This window comes from Epinephelus lanceolatus, chromosome 16, assembly GCF_041903045.1.
Source record: "Epinephelus lanceolatus isolate andai-2023 chromosome 16, ASM4190304v1, whole genome shotgun sequence".
Lineage (NCBI taxonomy): Eukaryota > Metazoa > Chordata > Actinopteri > Perciformes > Serranidae > Epinephelus > Epinephelus lanceolatus.
In genome coordinates this window covers 8,646,892-8,668,471 of record NC_135749.1, presented here as the reverse complement: position 1 = coordinate 8,668,471, position 21,580 = coordinate 8,646,892, and the positions used below count along the sequence as shown (strand labels likewise).

General features: G+C 42.1%; 1 protein-coding gene across 2 annotated transcripts in view; it reads right to left on the bottom strand.

Annotated features, from left to right (window-relative positions):
• Positions 1 to 21,580, bottom strand: part of hivep3a (HIVEP zinc finger 3a) — a 49,719-nt gene that overhangs the window by 20,682 nt on the left and 7,457 nt on the right. The window contains exon 1 of one of the 2 annotated variants that reach the window (XM_078175699.1): positions 5,270 to 5,433. The exons of the other annotated variant lie outside the window; for it this stretch is intronic. The gene's annotated coding sequence lies outside the window, so the exon portion shown is untranslated. Of the gene's footprint in view, positions 1 to 5,269; positions 5,434 to 21,580 lie in introns of those variants that run through there. 2 annotated transcript variants of the gene reach the window in all.

Here is a 21,580-nt window from a genome sequence, read left to right as displayed (position 1 = left end):
CAGGTGTCGTACTTGTTCTTCAGTCAATTTAAGACTGTTCATTTGCACCTTTCAGGGTGTTAATGAACCTGGCGGGCAAGTTTTTCTCTTCAACCCTTCTCTCCACACGGATTCTGTTTTCCCCCTCTCTTTGGCTGTCAGCCTCAGTGATTCTCTCTAGGTGAACTGTTGCAAGGCTCTGCTAGAAAACACACATCTGGATGTAATGTTTTCAGAGCCGAAGTCAGACAGATGTTTGTTAGGGCAAAATGCTATATATTTACTAAGAACTGAAAACCAACATCCTTCTATCACAACAGTCTATCAAAAACCAATATATCTCTCCTTAAAGCTTCCGTATGCCACATGTAGCGCATTAATATAGCAGCAAACCACTATTTGCTCTGGAGAGATTTAGTGAAGTAATGGCATCCTAAGCAGAAAATGAAGTCATGCTATCCCTGTGTGTGTTGTAATCCTATCTTCTCTGTGGTTTGTTGTGGTAAGCCGGGCCAGTTGTTAATCTTAGCGCACATGTGGATCCCTCTGGCTGGGTAATTGCCACCTCTTTATACTGCGTTCATATGGCGGTTACCGTTGATATTGGGACATCATTGTCGCAGAAGAGTAGTACTCTCTGCAGTTTGCTCCTGATTAACAGCGTTACCCCTCTCGGTGCTGTTAGTTACTTAGCATTGTTTATGGAGTTAGCACCATTAGCTGCTAGCCACCAGCTCAGCCACCTCCATGTTGAGAACTGTGTCCAGACAACTCATTTACCCTGAACTTCACACCCCTTAAAATAGAAATTCGAGCTGCACTAGGGATGTCTTTTAACCACCAGTATTTTTGAGTGGTTACACATATTTGTCTAAAGGTTAATTTTGCTATTGTTCAGTTCAGTGCACAGCACATCAACCTGGTCTTGGGGGAGCAAGCTAGCGACATTGCTCATTCGGCGCTGCTAATGTCGTCTGGATCCAACAGTGTGGCTATGTAAGCATCATGCCCCCCCCAATCTCCCCCAGGCCAGCCCAGTAAGAAGGTGGCTCAATTTTGAGCCGCAAACCCCCTTTAGCATTGTTTACTATGTTATCACTAGCCATGTTTCCATCAGCCTGTTTAGATGCGCATCTAGAAGTATCGCATTGGAAAATTATGATGGAAACTCCCAAAATTCGAATTAAAATCCCCTGATTCGCACAAACTAAAATACGCTCACTTTAGCCGGGTTTTGGTTGATTCGAAAAAATGTTGATTTGCAAAATGGGGGATGGAAACAGTTATGTTCGAATTAAGTCTGACGTAGCGCACCTCTCTCCATGGTGATATCCACACTCCGGGTCGGGAAGGCGGTAATGCATTTACAAGCTGGTTGCCAACCGCCAGAAAATGTAGAGGAAGAAGAATGCGAGACTTGTTTTGTTTCCGGTTCTGCGGAAAACTCGCGTGAGTTCGTAGTTTTCACCAAAGTCCATACATTTAATGGAAACACACAGGATTCATATTTCTTTTAATGCGCATTTCCCAATGATTCAAATCACTTTTGGATGGAAACATAGCTACTGTTAGCTGTGTTATTACAGTTGGCAGTGTCAGTGTGGCTAGTGGTGCTAACATAGTTAACAATGCTAAAGGCGTTTAAGTGGCTCAAAATGACATTGCTTACTCAACAGTATTACATGGGGGAAAAACCAAAGGGTGGCCAACACATTTCCGCAACAACGGCATCCTGCCACCGGGACACACTGTTAATAATGGTAATCACTGAATGAGTGGTATCGCTAGGTAGCTCCTACCCAACCCAGGTGATGTGAAGTGTAGAACGGCCAAGGCTAATGTAGCTAACCAGTAAGGCACTTCAAAATGCAGCACTAGTGCTCACTGGGTTAATGGGGTGCTGGACTTAAAGGAAAGGCCTGTTGTATTTTACATTATTTTGTATTTCGTTTTTCTTTAAAATTAACCAGCGAGTTACCTTTTAATAGGTGTCCAGCTATCGAAAGCAAAATTAACATCCCTAAGCTGCACATGAAAAAAAAAAAGTCGTGTCAATTCTTTTGTGGCTCTCGAAGGAGTTGCACAAAACGTGATAACTTGCCTCTCAAGCTGTAAAATGAGTCACTCGAGTAAGCGTCAGTTGGGTCTGAGGATTAAAAGATCGAAAATTCAAAAATTGGGGTGTGGTGTTAGAAAGAAGTGAGCTTACCAAACCTCCATAGTCCGCTCATTTGTACTTGAGACTAGCAGCCCAGAGCTACATTACATTAGCTGCAACTAGCATAACACACACAAATCTTTGCCCACACTGTCAGCAGTCAAGCTGCATTGTGGATAATGTATGCACCAGGTTTGGGCAAGAATGAAGAATGCATGAAATAAAAAGACGATATCTATCTAAGAGTGCAAAGCCAAGTGGGTGGAGCACAACATCCTTTCCAAAAAAACAATAGGTCTTTTCTCAGCAGACATTCTGACACAACATATACAATTAATGGCTTTGTGTTGTTTATGTGTTCCAGTAAGTCACACCAGTGAGTCAGTGTGAACAATACCAGGTTCATGAAACTGGCACCCCTCAATGTAATGCAGCCATCATTATTGCTACTAATCATGCCTGGGCTTTTCCTGCAAATGTCTGCCATGAACAACAGCCCATCACAGCCTATAGAGCGTACAGTGAGGGGAAAGTTGATTGGTTCTCCATAAGGCATTAGGCAGTGATATAAGTGATTTGTGCAATATAAATTAATGCATATCCCAAAAATCTGTATAACCTACACAATTTAGAAGTAATTTTCTGATGTATTTACAGTGTTGGGATGCAGTTACAGTTACAATCTGCAGAGTGAGCTAAAAATCTGCAGGTACTGAAACACAACACCTCAAGCTGAGTTAAAAAAACAAAACAAAACAAAAAAAACCAACTCATATAAATTTGTGAAATGCTGCATCCATTCACACACCACACAGAAAGAAAATATTGTATAAATGGCTTTTTAAAAATCTTGTCAATTTCCTCCTCTCACACTAATGGGCACCCAGCGGTGGTTCCTATGGTAACGGCCCTAAACCATGTGGTAGCAGATGGAAGGAGAGCTGGAGGGCTAAATTTATCTTCCAGCATCCTCACTGACTACAGAGAGAGGGAGAGAGCGAGGCAGGCGAAGGTGCCTCCCTCCTCGAAGCTACGGTCTTTTTGGAGGAAAAAAAATCAATACTTTGGGAGTCTTAAATTCGTACTACACTGCTACTCCTCCATTCTGTCAGGAGGAACCAGAAAGGGAAATGCACACACGGGGGATGACAAAGACCATTGGACCAGTATCCATGAAAAAATAAGCTACATTATTTCAAACAACTGAACCAAATACAATTTTAAACCTTTCTATTGTTAAGCTTTACCTAAAAAGGCAACATCTTAAAGTGGAAATAGACTAGTTTTGTGCTTTAACTTATTATTATGAAGTACATGTTGATTGCATAATGCAATAGCTACAGAATAATGACACCATCTTTGTTAAGACTGGTTTCCTATTAGCCTTTCTTTTAATATGCAATTCAGTCTGCCACCACGTATGATCTCGTGGGAAATGAAGACTTGATTTGTGGCACAAAGTAGGGCTGCACAATATGCAAAAAATTGATATGTGATATTGATATGTATCGCGATTTTAGTGGGAATTATACCGGAATGTAATGGTCACTGAAAAAAAAAAATGTAAAAGTGATGACGATGTGATTTTTGCTGAGGTCTGTACCAAACAAGCTTGATCCCTTACGCATGATTTGTCGGCCAGAAAATTAACATAATGATATGTTGTGACATATTTTGGTATTGCGATTTTGATAACCAGTGCAGCCCTGACACAAAGAAACCACTGTGAAACTAAAACAGGACGAGGACAGCACTTTTGTTTTCCGCACTGGCTATCAGTGGCTACTCTCATTTACCACACAGTATGAAAGTAAGTTCTTTGCAGTTACTTTCTCGAGTCACGAAAATGGCAGATGGTGAAACAACTTAAGTAACTGTGGAAGATTGCTAGGCTCTAAGGAAAATAAAAAGCGATCTGATTGTTTTTGCGACAGTGGCAAATACTGGATATGGATACTGGCTTAATTATAGGTCACTCAAAGGTCTGGTGTGTATGATTTCATAGGAATTAGAGGTGAGATTGTAGAACTGAAACTTCTGTGTGCAAAGTGTTGGCGATGTGCAAACGTAAAAATGCTAACAGGACTATCTAAAGCCAGTGTTTGGTTTCACCATGTGGGCTACTCTAAAACAGCATGGTGTACTTTGTGGAAGAGGAGCCACTCCGTATGTATATATAAACAGCTCATACTAAGGTAATGAAAACCCAACAATTCTTATTTTCATGATTACACACTAAGGAAAACATAGTTATGAATATTATATACAATTTCTGCCAAAAGATGGTCTAAAATCCTACAAACTGGACCTTTAATAAGTGGTTTCTAAAATTAGTTTCCAATAAAAAAAAAAAAAAAAAAAAATCACCCTCAAAGCATCCGCATGTTGAGGCAAAAATTAGGAATTTCATTGACAATATTATGATGAAACGCAACGCAAACAGAAGCCAACATGAACTTCATCTTGCAGACTCAAGCAACACATGCCCTCATCTGTTGTTGTTTCCAACACAATGTCAGCTGAGCTTTAGCAATGCCGTCGAGTCAGAAGGCGCAGCTTCATCAGCAGCCTGATAGCGGCGCTCTCCGGGGACGGAGGAGAGCCCTCAGGGATCCAGTGCACACACAGCCGTTCCTCTGTGTGCGTGTGTGTACGTGCACCTCGAGAGTGCTCCCCAGTCCACAGGGGGACATGCCAAGCATAGGAGGTTGGATGCACAACACAGGGAGCTCATTCACTCCCAGTCTGAGCTGTGAGCTTTAATACATGCACAGCCCACGGACCACTCACTATATGCACTCTCCCTCTCCTTCATTCACACACAGACACACACACACACACACACACACACACACACACACGCAAACACCCTCACTGCAGAAGCTGCACTGTCTGCATATGTTTAAAACGGCAAAAATATTCATCTCATCTCAAATGTCTCCGTTTGCTCTGATTCCACAAATGATTCTTGCTTTTCCACACCTCTCACCGGCTCATTGATAGAACAGCCTTTTGCAATAACAAAGACCTGAATGGAGAAAATCCCCCAGCCCTCACGTCATGTCAGTCACACCACCACACACGCGTCAAAATCACTGCAGATGACAGAAAGCATATGAATGGCTTTTTTACCTGGTAGCAGGTGGTGTTGTCCTCCGATTGTGAATGACTGGAAACGAGGAGAGCGGAGAGAGCCAGAGGGAGGTGAAGGGAAGGAGAGAGAGAGAGACAGAAAGGATGAATGAGAGTGACGGTGAGGAGAGAGGGGTAATCGAGTCTCCGCTCTACGTGCACTGGGCTGACAAACAGGTAGCTGAGTATATTATGCGTATGAATGAGGAGGAGGGGACACTTTCTCCTTGTCTATCTCCACCTCTTTCATACACCCCCCCCAAGTGTCTCTCTTTCAGGTCAAAGTGAAGTAGCAGCTCCTTATTTGGAAGTTGACGTAAGCTTGTGTTTCTTTTGGCAGCGATCTCGGGCTGCACAGCTGGCAGAGCGGTGAGAGGTAGAGGGGCAGGGTGAGTGGTTGGTGTTTTAATTTGACCGGGAAAAGGGGGCGGAGGGGGTTACTTCATATTTTTAAAACACAGTTTCCCCATTCAGGTCTCACTTTCCAGCATAGGTGGACAGCTATTGCTGCTGCATTTTGAGAAAACCCTGGAAAATTTGAAAACATATAAGGACCTGAATGGGGGGAGGAAAAAAAAAACGCTGCACAGGGATACAGTTTTTAAGAGCAGCTCTGGAGAATGTCCACACACCACAGCACGGCGTTCATGCTCCTGCCAGGGGTCCGGCTGAAATGAGTCCAGGCAGCTCTGACATCACTCTCCGCTCTTTTATGCCATGGGTTTCCCCCCCCTCCGCCAACTGACTTTTTTCAGCAGGCTGAAAGCTTGCAGACATGTGGAGCATTGAGGGAATACCAGCCGGTGGGATAAAGGCAGGCGGTCAGCCGCTCATCTGGAAAAGGGGAAGCTAAGAGGGGAATGGAAGAGAGCCCAGGGTGTCCATCCTGCACCAGGCAACAGAGAGTCCTTGTGAGAAGGGCTCCAAATTTGAAAATGGTACATGACGGCTAGCTCCCATACTGACATGTCTGGATTAAGGCTGCTGACGGACAATTTGATTTGACTTTTTCTTTCAAACACACCCAAAACTAAATGTGCTGCCAACCATCTTACACACAACCCAGACAATCTGGACACTGACTGGGGAAAACAGGGGTTGTTTATGTTCTACAGAACTGATGAGGGAAAGTAGGAACAGGTGAGCAGGTGGGTGGGAAAGGTCAGATAATGGGAATGGCGGGAAAGGCTGGACGTGAGAGTCAGGTGACTAAGACAGGCGGAAAAGTCAGAAAAAAGTGGTGGACACGTAGAGATTGAGTTCAATTGTCCACCCTTCAGACTTGTGGAGAGATGGCATACTTAGCCCCCATGGACTTCAGTTGGATGCACTGTGACGAGTTCACTGTCATCACATGAAGTCTGCGAGGGTGGAGACTGCATACCGCTGATGAAAGCATGGAAATGTTCCAGCGACAACTACAGCCCTGTACACAGTGGTCGTTGCTGTCATATTCCTATAGTGGGGATGTCAGTTTTGGCTAATGTTTGCGTTCAGTAGCCCGACACCATTAGCCAGTAGCTAATCGGTTGATTTTTAAGAAAAACAAAAAACAAAAAATCGTGAAATACAAAAGGCCTTTCCTTTTAGTCCAGTGCTACACTGACTCAACTAGCTGTAGTGCCACATTTTAAAGCACTATCCATTTAGAGGTGGGGAAATGGTCTGATGGGAGCAAGCTAGTGGTGCTGCTCATTCTGTCATTTCCGCTAATAACGCTGTGCCCACCCACCAGACTCCTCCCATATAGCCTTGGTGAATAAGTGGCTTCTTTTTGAGCTGCAAAACCTCTTTAGTGTGGTTAACTCTGTTAGCACCACTAGCTGTGTTGACACCGCTAACAACACTAACAGGACTAATAGAAGCTAACAATGCTGAAGGCGTTTTGTGGCCCAAAATTAAGCTGCTTACTCACTGGGGCAGTTTTGTTTGGTTCGGTCTGGGGCTGCAACTGGTGGTTTTTAATTATTGATTAATTGTCTTGTATTGTCGCAATTAATCAATCATTTGAATACCAGAAAAGAAAAATTGCCATAAATATTTCCTGAAGCCAACAGTGACATCTTCAAATGCTGTTTTGTCCAACCAATAGCCCAAAACCAAAAGGTAGCTCACCTTGCATGGCAGCTGGATTCTCGCGATATTACTCGAGAATCACAGGATATCGAGATCACATGAAAATCCGTCTTGACAGGCTTCGAGTAATGTCTTTGTGTCTGACCACTTATTAACATCCTGTGAGGAGCAACTGGCAGCTACAGCACGGTTAAGGTGTGTGTGATGACACAGAAAAGTGACTGTTCGTTCAAAACAACAATGATTGCTCTTTAGCATAGACACTAGACCAAATTTAGAGGGGAAAAATTCACCAATAGTTGATATGGCAGTAATATATATTAAATTTTTGAGCTGGAGTTACAATAGATCTTTTCCTTGTGGATTGTTCACCAATATGACCATGCAAAAGTTCTTAGAAGGCTATGTTCATACTAACTTTTTTAGAGAGCAAATGAACAAATGGCTGAATTTGCTAGAGACCTGGCTTATCTTTGCTTTGCACATATTGCAGACAACTATATATGCCAATACAAATATACCTTTGATAGGCCCATATTAATCCGGCTCTAACTGAAAGATAAGTGAAGTATTCTTTATTGGAAAAGGTGTTGACGCTCTTCAGTGATGACGACAGCAATAGAGAGCTGGGTCATCCAGTCACCTGCCAAGTACTTTTTAAGTGCCTGCCCCTTTCCAAATAGTTTCCAGTGACAGATTCTGTCAGGTTAAGACTGCCTGACCAGTTTAGGATTTGCCCAGCAAATCCTCATAAATGAGAAGCTGGAAACCTGACAGTTGTTTTCATTTTTGCTTGAAATAATTGAAGAACAGTTGACAGTGCTGTGGTAGAAATTCACATACATTACAAACTCAGTTCTGGGTGGTCAAAATTTGCATTAGTGTACAATAATTCCCCCCCCCAAAAAATATGATTATACTGGAATGTTGAATTATTTGGTATTTGGCAACACCTGGCAACTCTACTTCCCACCGTGGGTGGTAAAATCATCCCACATTGGATTTGACTGTCTGTTCTTACATTTGATATAAGAACAAAAATAAACATGGTTAAGAGCTGGGACTAGAGAGAAATACCCATCATATCAGAGGTAGGGTTAGGTACTGAAAACTGAATTTGAACTTGTTCTGTAAGAAGTATTTCACTGCTGGGAAGATGTCTTTTCATAAAACTGGGCTGTCTATGCAGAAGAAGATGCAAATACTTTTGAAATGGGTGCTACATAACTAGAGGAAAAGGACACTGGCATTCGCTTTGCTCAACAGGTAGAAAACCCATAACTACCAGAAGGCACTTTACCACACCGGAGCATTAAATGCTCCTGCTGGTGGGTGGTAATGTGAGTTGGTTTTGACCAGCTAGTCCAAAAAACAATATGGTGGAGGGCTGGTAACAAATTATCTTGTATTACAGTTAATTACAGTTATACTTATAAACTTTGTGTCCGTGGTGGCAGGCGTTTAAAAATGAGGAAGTACATTTAGAGCCAGCAAAAATCATTCGGATGGTGCATTTGCGAACTCAAGCTGCCAAATAATCCTCTGGAAAGAAGGAGGGGACTTCACCACAGTTCGTTTGTTGTGAAACAAAGCTGGTTATCCCTTTAATATATAAAACATATTCTGAGAATCCTGAGAATCACTCTTAACTGTTGAATTTTGGGCTGACTGCATGTCTGTCTATGTATGTCCTTGTGAACACATCAACACGCATGTATATTAACACCTGCAATCGTTATTTTAAGGGATTTTTTTTTTTTTATAAATAACATCATACACACCTTGCTGTTATGATAGATTACTGTTTATTGAGGCCTAAATCTTCTGAAAATAAAAGTGGTTTTTGCTTTCAACATATTTTAGTTTGTTGTCATATTATTTGACTATGACATGAGGACTAATATTGGCTCAGTAAATCCACCTTACTCCACTTGTCAGCCTTTCTGGAGGTGACAGAGCTGCCAGTGTTGAGCTCTTTCACAGGGTAGGTTTGCCTCGGTGCAGCTGGGGCTCGTCTGGATGGCCTTGTCACAGTGTGAACATCATGCTACCAAACACGTTTCCTCAATAGGAATATCTCTTTTTGTTTGGAATGTAGGGCGGTGAAGGGATGGAAACAAAAAGATAAGGTCTCACAATAATGTCTACTCTTTCCCAAACCGCACAGTGTGAATTCATTTTGAACCTCAAGCTATACAATACATTAACATTTAGCAGTGGCTGAATAAAAATGATGGGCTATTTTTAAAGATGCAGATGCAGAGGGTAAATCTGCCTAATTTCACTTCAGCCACCATTTTATTTACAGAATAGCATTTATTCTGCTTCTAAAGCAGAGATAAACCTGTGGTGGAGAAGAAAGGGTCTTTCAAGGGAAAAAGCACACACTAATGCTTTGCTGAAATTAAAAAGGTTTTTGTATACTGTGAAATTGCAACATGAGAAAGGCATGCGTTTATGTAAAAAAAAAAAAAAAAGAAAGAAAAATAATTTATGGGTGGTCACACATAAAGCAGGTCAAGCACCCTACCTCTCTCAACACAATGCTTTAAAGTAAAGCCTTGTGTTTTCATTTTGCATCGTCCATCTCATCAATCACATAATCTCTAATAGTGATCTACTTTACACCAGACTTCAGCAGGACAAGGCAGCGACAGATAACCTTCAGACTAACAGAGCGCAGGATTCAAGTAAAAGCCTGGAGGCAAATCAGGCTGTTAATGCCTCTGGCTGGATGGAGAAACACTAAATACATGCTCATGTGCTGTTTGTTGTACTACTCGTGCATGGCTGTGATAAACGCAAAAAGGGCCCGGTTTGTAGTGAATGTCTGAGGAGGCAAAAGGATGTTTAATCTGCACCTCCCAGGACTTGAAATCAGACTTTGGGCATCAATAGCAAGTTGTTGTCAAGTTGAGCTACCTCACCAGTGTGGAATATAAAGGTGAGAGCTGCACATGTATTAACAGGCAGGTAGTGTCAAAAACTTTACAGAGATTTACTGGTGCTTAAGGCCCAGATCATACAGAAAGGTGGAGGCGGCTTTTTGTAATTGTTTTTAATGAGAATGAAGCTTTTTGCTCTTGGTTTTTGCACTGCCACACATCCATGTTTTGGCCCTTTAGATACCTTCCATTATTGCTGGAGCATTCTGAACTCAAGTTGAAAAAACTTCAGAAGAGCGCCCCACATCATCTCCGCTATTTTTCCATTGTCCAAACAGATGATTTGAGAGCTGTGCCTCCTGTGTTGGTCACAACCACAAGTTTAGCTACCGTAGAAAGCAAAAGCGTTATCCTCTTCCTATTTTTGACGCACGTCCTTTGTGCTGACTGATCTTTGATTAACTCCTGACTAACTTGTAGCCAGGGATAACCTCCATCAAACTGCAGGAGGACAGCAGTGACTGGTCATTATCTGATTTGACCTAAAAGGCCAACATTGGCAAACACATATATCTCTCCAACCCTGGTTGGTTTGTGGTGGAGTCTCAGCAGCAGCATCCAAGCTTCCGTTCTGGTTGTATGGTGGAGGGGGACAGTGCTGGCTCCATCCTGCTGTGTCACAGAGGGAGTTTCTGGGCACTGAGCCACCTGTCAGAGGAGAGAAAACACAGGCAGTGTCCTCCTCAGCTTCCCAGCTGTCCAGGGCTTCACGTATGGCCCTTAAACACCACAGAGACAGCCAAATCTGTCACCGCCGCTGCCTCCCACAGTACAGGGTGGTCTTTACCAACTCAGCCTGTAGTGCTTAATGACCTCTGAAATGCATTATCACTGTCTGTTGAAAAGTTGGAGCTGCATGTGTGATGTCGAATACATCCATAGGAGTGCAGACTGTAGGTTCAGGGTATAGACAGCAAAGCAGAAGGGAGCCTTTTTATGTACCGTGTGTGTACCTGGCTATAAAAATAACAGTGTCTGGATCTAGAAGGTTGAGTATGCGTGTGTGCATAATATGTGTGGAAACCCAGCCAATAACTCCCAACAAATAACCAGAACCACAGGTCCCCTTGCCTCCCTCCAGACGCCCAGCCACAGACAGACCAGAGACCCCCCCTCCACCATACAGCCAGAACGGAATAGATACCCGTCTCAACCTCAAGCTGGCCTGATAGCCACAGAAAACAGCAGTGTGACCAACACATGGTAGGCTGTGCTGCCGCAATTTAAAGAGTCCACAGAGAGAAATAGCCATCTGAGCTCTAAAAAGTATCTGGAAAAAAAGAGGCTCTGCTTGCTGGACGAGCTGACTGTCCAACAGTAGACCATGTTGACAGATGTTGTGCAGAGCTCCGCTGTGGTGGGGCGGTGCTGGTTCAAACCCTACTACCAAATGTTCCAATAACATACTAATTCCATGTATGTACAAATGTACCTTTATGGACCAAAGAGGCCTGTGTGTGCACAAGGCGCGATAATTAAGATTTTTACTGTGCACCACAGCACTGTAACCGGCCCACTGCCTTTTAACACACTCCCAATTCTACATACCATGCTTCAAAATACATTTTCATTTGTCAAGTCATTTATTAGGTTTCTGTTTTCTTGATTTTTTTCTCGTCACAGCCAGGATTTTATTTGTGGTCCTAACGAAACGGAAAATGAAACCCTTAAGTACACGCTAACGTGACAGTAGGACTGTCAAAAAAAATTTGGAAGTTCAAAATATATTCAAATATATATTTTTTTATAAGTTTGAACCTAAATTTGATAATTCAAATATCATTAATAATTAATTAATACTGTTAATAATGTTGTATATCATGGCGAATCATGCTCATACACAAAACGTTCATTTCGGACCCCTATAGGCCTACGTCAATCAAGCGCGCCAACTTTGGGGGATCAAACCAAAAACATTCATTATTATATATTAGTAGGAACGGTGAAAATAGCGACAGTTGAGGGGGAGGAGGAGTTGATCCCATTAGCGAGCAGCAGAAGTTCTGTGTGGGATTTCTTTGGATTCGTGTCTGTCAATGGCAAAGCGGATAAAAGCCATGTTAAATGCAAGCTTCGCAAAGCACCCTCGCTTTCACAAACTAGTGCATCTGTGTGATGACGAGGAGCAGATTGTCTAGAGTAATGTTCAGGCGGAGATGGCTCGCGCACAAGCCGGGCCAGAGAGGGACGCAGAGACGGAGGGAGAGGCATCAACGGAGGAGCCCGCTGCGCCAACGCCACCCACTGCGCTGTCCGCGATGTGTGACCAGTTCGGGGAGACATACAGAGTGTTGCACCTGCTGCCTCTCTGCAGCTTTTTTTTTTTTTTCTTTTTTTGTAAAAAAATAAATAAATAAATAAAATAAGAAATAATAATAATAGTAATAAATTTGAATATTATTCAAACTCTACAAAATAAATTCGAAAATATTCTAACTCAATTTCATGGTGCTTTTGACAGCCCTACGTAACAGTGACCTGAAACAGGAAATGGCTAGACATGGATTGATGATGACAGCACTTCAGGTATCACTGTTCCCATTGAAGAAATAGTCTGGTACATTACCCCCCAAATTAAACAGACAGAATTTATCGTGTTTATTGGCAAGTCTACTGAGTGCTGGTACACCTTTAGACAGAGCCAGGTCTTAACAAATATCTGCATATTTATGCCCAACCTGTAGACAACAGGACAACACTTAGTCACTGAAAGCATTCTGGTTTCCGTTTGTAGTCTGAGTGGTTTGACCAGTCAAGTTTCAGCAAAAGGTAAACACTATGTGTGGAGAGACGAAATGCACTGGCCGAAATGTAGTCTTTGAACCAATCGACTATTGTCATGATGACGATTTAGCTTTATATTCGCTTTTATTAAAGGTATGTGCATTTATATGCAAATATCTGTTTATAGAGATTTGCCGAAATAACCGGCACAGAGAAGACAAACTCGTGGCCACAAAATCCTCTTGCTACACTGGAGCTCACAAAATCTTGGTCCTTGCCCCCAAAACATGTTTCTGCCAGACTGATAGCTGGGTTCTAAGCAAGCCCCTTGAACTTTTACATAGTGGCCCAATGTGGAATTTCAATGTCTGTGCCTTTCACATGATGCTGTGAGACCCAAAAAACATTTTCACATAGACTTAAATGGTAAAAGAGAAGTCTATAATTCAGTGGATACATTTTTTTAGGCATCACAAGTCCTGGGAAATGACTTCACTTCCAATTTAATCCATTCAGTCCGATCACATTTCTAAAGTCTACATGAGCAAATACACAAATAAATCTTTTTATCCGAATTCAAAAGAGCAGGAGGCTAAAACGCAAGTTAGCCACCCAGCCGACGGAAGTTTGCTCAGTTGCGGTAAGTCTCTAGTACTTGTTCTAGGGATCCACGAGGTGGAAGATCCAGGTGTCAATCGACAACCTGATCAACTCTATGAGGAGGAGATGTGACGCACTGCATGAGGCCAATAGTGGTCACACCAGATACTCACAGATTCTCTGGGGTATCTGTGATCAAAAATGCATTTCTGTAGCACCAATCAAGATAAAACTGAAAATTTGAAAGTGGCCTTTTATTGTGACCATCCCAAGACACACCTGTGTAGAAATGATTGGATTGGATTTTAACAAGTTTGCAACCAAAATTTAAGAGAAATTAGTCTTTAGAGTGCATAAAAAAGTCATCAATCTTTAGCCATTTGTGAAATATGGGAGCAAAAACAAAAGTGTCGCATTTAACATTTTGTTCCGTATCTTCATTATGTTGTTTGATTTTGTTTCAGGGCTGAGCAGCGGTTTGTCCTGTCAAACTGTGAAACATTAACAGCCAAAGTGGACACTGAGAGCTGTCAACACAATCAACTAAGAATAGCTCATATATTCCAATGTGAATGTCAAGACGTTTGTTTTCTGCTCACTTGTGCAGGAACTTTTTGCCAAGTGTTAAAGCATAAACGTGTAGTAATTACCACCTCCTAATTGCTGTTTCAGCATATGTGGCAGTTATTTCATCAAGTTTGACCATTGTTTATATTAGATCATCTGAGTGTTGGTGACACATAAGCAGTACTGCCATTGCATCATAGTTTGTAAACAAAGCAAAGTCTGAGAACTGCAAACTAATCGTCTGCCAGTGAATCTGTGACCAGTTGTCTGATGTGACTCAGAGTTCTAACATTAATGTGCATTTCATTTTTACTGATGCCTTTAGGAGCATTAATGTTACTGGATGTATTTTATTTTAAATCACATGCCTTAGTGTCAGTAATAAGCACTGATAAATGCTCCATTATCCTTGTCAACATTTACAGGAAGCTCATGTGCACGGACAGATGTGCAGCATGGACCACCAAAGTGTTGAGCAATCTCTTTACAGTTTCAGTCAATCATGCTCCGCATACTGATCTGCACGGGTGGTCCACCACCAAAGCCCTATTTTGAGCCAGGAAAAACCCTGCTTACAGGCCGCGGGAAGCTGTGCCAGACACTGGCTGATGTTCCTGCAGTCCCTTGGTCAGCATCGCAGGCCGATAAAAGTCGATACTTCTTGGCCTTAAATTATACAGCAGGGGAAAGGATTTGAATCACGAAACACATACTGTACCTGTGACTTCCAAATAGGGACACAGTTTACGATGATCATTGTAAAATTGCTATTAAAGCCAGTGTATCTAAATACTGGAAACTCCATTTCTGCTATTTAAAGGATAGTTAGGTTTTTTGAAGTGGGGTTGTACTACTTATCCATAGACAGTATTGGAGTTTGGAGAAGCAGGCTGAAGTCAAAGATGGAAGCTACGCAATCTACTGCTATGAAGGGGTTAGCAACAAAACATATTATAGCCATGTAAAAAAAAAATCGATGTCTGTTAAGTGTACGCTATATTTAGACAATTTCCAGTGCTTCCAGTGCTGTCAGACAGTGATCCAACATTAAAATGAAGCAGTTATATCACTCAAAAAGCCAGACTCTAAGCCAGACTCCATTGAGAAAAACAGTGATTTAACATTGCTGAACACAGGAGCTGCTGGTCTACCTCTGCCTTGAGCAGTTATTCTGTTTCTGCTATTGTTTTACTTCGCCATTTAAACGGGTTAGTCTGGATTCACAAGAGTCACACAATTACACTGACTAACTAACTGGTCAAAGCAGCGGTAGACCAGCAGCTCCCTTGTTCAGTGAGCTAAAATTACTGTTTTTGTCAATCGAGTCTGGTTGCTTTGACGAGAGCATAGATGGGGAACTGAAGTCGTCAACAGCTTCCCCATCAGAACAGGCTGTCTGACGAAGATGCAAAGCAGTAAAAATACTCTTAATATATCGTACACTTAAGCCCTTTTTACACTGCCAGATTTTCGGCGAATGTTGAGCCGTTTTGCAGGCAAGCTACGAGCGTTTAGACACACAGAGCCGGATTGGCGAGTTGATCCGAGGTGCCCAATTTTCTGCCGCGTAGGGTAGACATATTGGTGGAACCTTTTTGGTTCAAAGAGAACAAGGCGCCCTTCCGCCACGGGAGGGGCTGTTGATGACTTGTGGGAGGAGCTGTTGATGACACCACATGTGTGAGCCACTGGCGGTGGATAAACAGGAAACAGCTGATAGTAGGAATGAGCAGCTAGTAGCAAGAGGGAAACGCAAACCTGACAGACACTATAAAGATGAGCAACTGGGGAGACAAGGAATTGCGCGCCCTCCTTGTCCTCGCAAACAAAGAGGCCATTAACCGTCAGATGACGAAGACGGTGAAGAACGGGCCAACTTACGAGAGAATCGCCGAAGGACTGACCAGCCGCGGCTTCCCTCGGAATACGTCACTGAGCTACACGTTTTGTTACTTGCTCACGTCCCCCATTGCCACGAAAAAGGCAAATTCTGTATGAACAAAAGTAGGTAGGCGGCATTTTGCTGCACTCCCTGATTTTGTTTTTATACTGCCAATGCTGAAAGAAGACTGATTGGGCTTTCCTGCAAATTTGCACAATTCCTATTTAAAAAGGGCTTTTAACTGATATAGATGTTTTAGGGTGAGAACTGTTTTAACGGGGCTAAAATTAGATTTGTTGCTGACCCCTCCACAGCAGTAGATGGATTAGCTTCTGTATCATACTTCAGCCTGCTTCTCCAAATTATGGGCGTGCCGACTGACATCGACTGTATGTAATACCCTAACTATGGATAATTGCCCTATACAACCCCTCTTCAAAAAATCCAAAATAGTGGAAACAGTAAAAATAGTGTTAAATTGATATTTACAGACTCACTGACAGCAGGTTCATTTACAGAAATGTAGGGAACACGTATATTTAGAGCAGCAGCAGCCAAATCAGGAACAAGGAAAGAGGCACAAAGAGCCATAGAATGGGAGGCATTGTGTGAGCAAAGAGTAAGCAAGTTAAAAATATTTGGAGGAAATGCTAAATATAGGACAAATGACCGGCCACTTACTATATTTGTCCCGACATCTAAGTTAGGCGAGTGTTTGTGGTTTCAGGGAGTGAGTGTGGGTTTCGGTAAGGCTGCTGACTGAAACTGTGACACTGTTTGTATACACTCATCGCCATCATGATGACAAAGATGTTTTTCTAAAGGTTACACCTGCAGTCAAATGAATAGCCAGCATCACGTACGACTGTGTAAATCAATATCTCTGGAGACAGAAGGAAAACAAGATTCACATGACCTGGTTGCATGAGGAATTGCACCTGCCTACATTTTCTAAAGTAAAAAAATAAACCTCCGTGTGATTCTTACAAAAGCAAAAATTTCTCAAAGTATCTATTACATTTCCCTAGGTGTGTACTTGGCTATCATAATAGCAAACACTTTGTTTGTTAATCCACTTTAAAATGTAAGAGATATTGATTTTATTTTAGGAATGACTGGAACAACAATCAAACATGGGTGTATCGCAACTATGATGAAGCTGCTGCAATTAGTGGATTAATCAATGAGTCAATTAATTAAAAATTCATCAGCAACTATTTTGCTAATCACCACATTTATTAGTTCCAGCTTTTTAACGTGGGTATTGGCTGCTTTTCTTTGTCATTTCATTAAACCAGTGCTGCTGTGCTACTCTTAATGGTTGAAGGGGCGAAGTGTGACAAAATGAGAGCAGACGAAAAGTGCGAATGCCAAAGAGGAATTGGTGCCTAAAAAACATGCATATTTTACTCCTATCTTACAGTGATTTCCTACATTGAAACATGCAGGTGTGATTTCATAGAAAGCATCTTTAGGATTCCTCGCCCCTGATGAGAGCTCTGGAAAGAAGTTAATAAGTGGACCTTGAGCTGGGAGTGTTTTGTCCAACTATTTTCTAGGTCAAGGATGAATTTCCGGGCTTAACTTTTAGCCAACATGGATGAGAATGCTGCCAAGTTGCCACGTCAGCACATCCATCTCCACAACAACTGAGCAAACTCCATCTGCTGATGAAGGCTGTGAGGTGCTGGATGACACCTCAGGAAGTTGCTTTTAAGTGGCGACAAGTCAGAAATGAACTGCTATCAAAACACAAAAACCTTTCTATGATTTAAATTGGGACCAATCTGGTTGAAGGATAAAGCGTGTTAGACTGAATCTACATGTCAGATTAAACATATAATGACAGTGTTATGGCTTTGGGAAGAAGAGGCAGTGGTTTAGGTCGGGGTGCCATAAAGAGGCTTCAAACCAAATCACTACCAATATCAGAGCAGTGAGAGTGCATCAGTGCATGAAAAGAGCCAGGGAGAAAAGTGAAATCAGGAAGCTAATGGAAACCAGTGAATAGCTGATAACAACCACATGCAAAGTCTTCACAGGAGCTTGAACGTGTTCAGCGGGCAGTAACTCTGCATGATGTGATATAACTCAGATGGATCAATACTAACGCTGTTGAGCCTGATGCATCTGGCTGGGCTGTGCGCTGGGTTAAGCAGGATACAGAGTACAAAACAGTACATCCCAACCTGCTTTTATTTCAAGCAACAAAAAAAAGCATGCCAACTTTTGTGGCAAACACAGCTCGGATAAAACCATCCGAATACAATGAGCCTCTTTTTTTTTTTTTTTCCTTGAGCCGGGCTGTAAATGCAAACCAATCTGCTTGGATCTCAAGGTGATGTAATGCAGGCAGAGAGCAGCCATATGTTCTCTTATTTCACCAACAGTGAATCAACAGACAGGGGTGAGGCAATCTGCCAAAGAGGCTGCCTGTCCAAGAATCTATATCTTCCACACAGAGAGACAGGGAGCGGCTAGTGTTACTGTAGGCAGACGTAATATTTTGACATACACTCACGATGCAAAGCAATAATTGGGACGTGGAACGTGGACGTGGGACTCTGCGTGAAGCCAGGCTATCTACCAGCGCTGCAGTCTCAATCACGGGAGGATCATGGACAAAAGACCTACTGTGGGACAAATCCAGAAAAATAGACACAACTGCTGTTACATAACAAAAAAAAAAAGCCTGTGGTCTAGTGCCACACAGTCCTCTGTGCTCTCAGAAAATACGACCTTGATTGACGATGACAATGTCAACAGGAGTAAGCAGAGGATAGCAGGGGACACGCAGAGTGGTGCGGACGTCATTGTGATGCACTCCGGTTAGGTTCCCTGTGCTCTGAAATACTCTCTCCTCAGAGAGTACTATAACTGCTGCATGTGTCCACGCTACAATAAAGCTGCTATAATCAATATTTTTATACAAACACTGTGTCATCTGTGTGTGTGTCACTCTTAGTGACAAACCATTGATTTATCACCTAACTCTAAACTTCCTCTCAGCTCCAAAGAGCTTTTCAGCATCTTTCCCATAGACTGTATATCATCGCTGTTGACCAGAAACCTTGTATCTCCATATTTGGCCTTTTTGTTGTTTCATAAATCAATGCTATTAGTCTCCCTTTATGTCTGTATGTGTTTGTTTTTACAAATATCATCCAATGAAAAGTATTAAAAAGAGCTTGTGATTAAATTTCATAACTCCATTGGATCCTCAAACTGTCGGCAGATCCTCATAGCTCCACCCCACCTGCGCTGAATGAAGTGCTGTAATTGAGCATCTTTGGTGCCACACACAGTGAAGGTGAAGTCAAACAGTAACAAGGCGATTTTATCTGATTTTACATAAAGAAGGGGATGTTTGTACAGCATTTCCTTTTCTCAAAAAACACTCTATGAAGGCTAACATCACTAATTGCCACCAGACACTGTGATCCCCGGTGCTGGGGTTTGCACTGGCTGAATTCAAGAGATTTTTCAAGAGAGATTTTGGCCAGATGTATTCACCAACAGAAAAAACTGAACACTATGTGTTAGTTATCACTGCTCACTTTGTCTGTATAGTTAAGCCTTGCCATAATAGCTTATCATAGGGCTTAGGAGGTTATTCACTGAGCGCTGATCCTTTCTCTAGAGCACAAATTTCTTGTGTTTATTTGAACAATAAACTTTGTAACCTGTAATGCAATGCACTTAATGCCTCAAATGCAGCTGTTCCAAAAACCTTGTAACTCTATATGAGATTGATTTTGATAAAATATTTATAACATATAACACATGCAAGACGCAATAAAAATTTTGATGGCGCAGTGTTCGGTTACTTTAAAAACACAGTGAACGCTTTATGTAACATTTTTGGACATACAAGGCTTCCAAGTTCCCGCTCATACACCCGTCGTCCAATCAATCGTGAACAGGACCATTGATCACGAGCACACTAGTCTGGGGCCATTAGTGGCCGTTTTGGTAAGGATCCGGAACCAGGGCGAGTGAGACAGGATCCGGAATTCGATGGATGTGCCTTTCCATCAAAATAAAAGCACCAAGCTAATAAAAATGCAATGAAACTTTTTAATTCAAAGAATATAATTTACAAGAAAAGCCCCAAGCCATTAAGTTAATCGATTTTCTTACACCCCTCATCACCCCAAATCGATGGTGTGCCAGAATTTAAAGTTTTACTTTGGTGAACACTTTTACTTTGATGAATTTGGTGAATTCTGCATCCGCTCTCTAGACCCGAACCAGAATCCAGACAAAATTCAGAGTGAATGACACGAGGCTAGGGCACACTGACTGGCACACATAGCTGACAATCATGACATCAAAGCCCCATTTATAGCACCTGATAACTAATTTAAACCAAACTTCATCAGAAAAATGAACACTTGAACAAACATAAGCCTGATAAGAACTACCTAAAATAGCAGAAACTATCTTTGGGTAAACTTTAACGTGTACATCAAAGTTAGTTTGGTCCGATCCGCTAACATGGAGGGGACTTGGTTTATGACCTTTACAGCAGCCAGCCACTGGGAGGCTGTTTTGGCTTCACTTTGGGGGAGCCGTCATGTTGCCATCTTTATATACAGCCATTGGTCTTTCCTACAACAGAGTAAGGCTTGTGAGGGCCATGGTAAAGTCTGGACACTCCATTTCTTCTTAATTAAATTAAGGCAAACTGAGAATTGAATTTGAGAAGTGATTAATTGGTTTGAGTTATTTTGTGAGAGAAAAATAACGTATGAATTCTCTGATTCCAGGTTAATAAATGTGAATATTTTCTGTTTTGTTTACTCCTTTATAACAGTAAACTGAATATCTTTGGGTTGTGGACATCATCTTTGGTTTTGGGAAACTCTGACCAAAACTTTTCACCACTTTCTGACATTTTATAGACCAAACAACTAAACACTTAACTGGGGAAACAACTGAAAGATTAATCCACAATGAAAATAATCATTAGATGCCATATAGCACATATTTCAGGTCACTCAATTTCTTGTTTTGGCTTCACTTTTTGGGGGCTGTCATGTCATCCATCTTTATATACATATTCAGCTCTATGGAATCCAGTCATTATTAATGCTAAGTTAAACTATGATCTAACTAACTACAAGAAGAACATGTTAGAGCATTAATAATAATAGTAATGCCATAATGACTATCATACACAATTATTATGTGTACATTGTGTGAGTGACATATTTCAAGAGAGCAGGGGCAGCGTAGGACAAGAATGTGGGTACACTTTGTGGCTTATGAGTGTGTGTGTGTGTGTGTGTGTGTGTGTACACTAGGTGATTTGTGAATGAGAACTGCAGCTGACAGGCCTTCTGCCTAACAGGCTGCTCTCTCTACGGGGGTCACAGAAACCAGAGGCCTTTCCACCTCGCAGAGCAACCCAAGCTGGGCCCATACGCTCGCCTCCAGGGTCACTGACGGCATCCAACCCCTTCCAGCACAGGGTTGCGGCTCAGCCAACGGCCTGACAACTCGCTGCGAGTGCAC